Raw genomic sequence first — 2,654 nt, forward strand, 5'->3', positions numbered from 1 at the left:
AACACTCCATGTGACATAAGTAATAAACCTATTACTACTCAAGTCGAACATGGAAGGCAATTTGAACACTATGGTCATAGGCATTCAATAAGGGCATGCAAAGAGAAGTCCTCAGTATTGAAATGCCTTAGACATACTAAGGGGGGGTTGTGTATTAAAGTTGGAGGAGACAACTTATTACTACTGAAGTTCTCTTCTCTAGAGTACTTCAGAATGTTTTGTAGGTTCTAAGTGTTTAGTGTATTTTTACCCTTCTCATTGCTTTGAGAATGTGTGTAGTACCATAGGTATTTAAATGACTACTTCACTTAATCAAGTTATAGCCTAATAAATGAAATACAAGGTAAATGAACATACCATATAGACATCAACATAATTTAGGCAATCAAATATCTATAAAAGCATGGATATATACTACATTCTAACCATGGATATATTTAGGCAGTTTGCAAATTCTAACCATTCTAGTGCATTTTTAGTAGTCATTTTGAAGAAGAAAAAGTTGTATTGGGTGTCTATTTTCGTGCATCAGGGATTTTGTGCTATTTGGCAGTTTAAACAAGTCGTAATTGTTGTATTAAACTTGTTACAACATTCAAAATGAAGCCAGATTCATGTATGTGCAATTTGCATATTCAAACCTCATCTTTTAGTGAAATTGGGAACTAAAAGGGTGAATCTGCTATACAGTTTCGTTTTGAACCCAATTACAGTTCAAACAAGTTTAAATTCATGAATTCAAGTTGTTGAAAGTATTATCAAAGAGTCAGAATCACTTATGCACGAATTCACTTTTAGAACCACCAATGTTGGATCAATTTTTTGGTGTAGAGTTGACAAAATTTAAGTGCTGTTATGATGAAGTTGGTATGAAATTCCATTTTGGTTGGAGCAAAACATGTTTAAGTTTTTCTTGCTTTCTTCATCTGTTGAAGAACCTTTCTTAGAATCCATTTGAGTGCCTACTTATATTGTACACCTATTTCTAATAGTTTTAAGCTTGTAGGCATTTTAAAAGTGACCAATTCAAGTCAGAATTTGGTGCTGTCATTGTACATTTCTGGTCCACTTTTTGATCTACTTTGGTGCTAATTAATGTGTGAAATAGTGGTGTTCTAAAGACTTTGAGGTGCAGTCCAGTTTTAGAAACATTTTCCAACTAAGGTGGCATCTTAGAAAGTGGAGAAGGAGCACAATTTATCAATTCATAGGGGCTGTCCAGCAAGGAAAAATGATGAAATTGGCAACTCCGATAGCCAAATATTGAGTTCTAAATTGTTTTTGTAGTTAGGTTTGTTCATTAAATTTCATTCCATTATTTTAATAATCTAGAATTGAATTTGGGAAAACAAAATAATAGCTGGAAAGGGATTCAAAGGCCTTTGTTCACATGTTTGGGGTGAACGATAAATCCAACATAGTGCTAGTTGAAGACCCTATTAGTCAAGACAAGAGGTTGTTAGAGAGAAGGAACAATGCTAAGATGGAGAAAGCTGCAAAATCAGTCTTAGAAATCAGCTTGGAAGTAGAGAGGCTTGCAGGGAAAAAATAGTGTTGTGGTTGCTAATGATCAGTGATTGGATTTGGTTAGGTATCAACATTTGAGTGAATTATCAACAAAGGTGGAAGATTTGCACAAACAGATGTGCTTAATCTGATTGAGTTATTGCTAAATCAATTGCTTAAAGTAGATGGTATAATGGTTGAAGGGGATGTGAAATTAAAGAGGAAAATTCAGGTCATGCCAAATACTGAGATGCATTTTACTGAATTATGTTTATCACTGTATCTCAAATTACATTTGTTTAAGCAATTGTAGTTCTAATGTTAGTGAAAAATTAATTTTGAAGTTAAGAAGAGTTCAAAAGTATGTTGAAACTCTGGATTAGTTGAAGATTAAGAATTCATTGCTTGGTAGCAATGGACATGATGCACCATTGAGAATGTGTGTAGTACCATAAATAGTTCAGGGGACTTTTATCCTTCTACATCAAGTAGTAAGATTAACGGTAAATCAATCCTAAGTTCAGTAATGTGAGACTTCAATCACACTCATACACTATAATTTGTTCTTACAAGGGATTTCCAACACTATAATTTGTGTCTTGTACATCATCATTTTGTCCAAAATTGTATCAATTATTTGTATTAAAAGAATTAGATTATTGAGGTAGTATTATTATTAAATAGAGAAATAGCCATGACATGAATGAAATATGCAGCAAAAAGAGAAGGAGCAAAATTGCATTTCTGTGTTTCACTTTCCATCATACAAAAAACTAACACTTCTAAATATCATACAAACATTACCCAGAAGCAAATTTCAGCAATCACGACTTTGTGAAAGAAAGTCTCTCAAGAAAGTGGCTAAAATTTTCATCAGTATCCAACATGCTAATTCTTACGTATTTTGGACTGACCCCAAAGTGTTTTCCACTTCTAGTTAAGATGTTGTGTGGTCGAAGGAAGCTTTCGCAGTCTTCCACGTTTCCCTCACACTTTAACCACACAAAAGCTGTCAAATCATCAAATATGCATAAAACATAAACAATGTATTGATGTAAATTGAAGTTAATTAGGGATACACTTTTCTTAAAAGCTAAGCACAAAAAAAATCACTAAACAAGTAACTGAAAACCATACTGAGAAAGACG

General features: G+C 33.2%; 1 pseudogene; it reads left to right on the forward strand.

The window, feature by feature from the left end:
* The first annotated feature begins 427 nt into the window (after nucleotides 1-427).
* On the forward strand, nucleotides 428-1,961 carry LOC108320701 (BAG family molecular chaperone regulator 3-like; annotated as a pseudogene).
* Nucleotides 1,962-2,654: the final 693 nt, after the last annotated feature.

The sequence above is a fragment of the Vigna angularis genome, chromosome 10 (assembly GCF_016808095.1).
Source record: "Vigna angularis cultivar LongXiaoDou No.4 chromosome 10, ASM1680809v1, whole genome shotgun sequence".
NCBI classification, from domain to species: domain Eukaryota; kingdom Viridiplantae; phylum Streptophyta; class Magnoliopsida; order Fabales; family Fabaceae; genus Vigna; species Vigna angularis.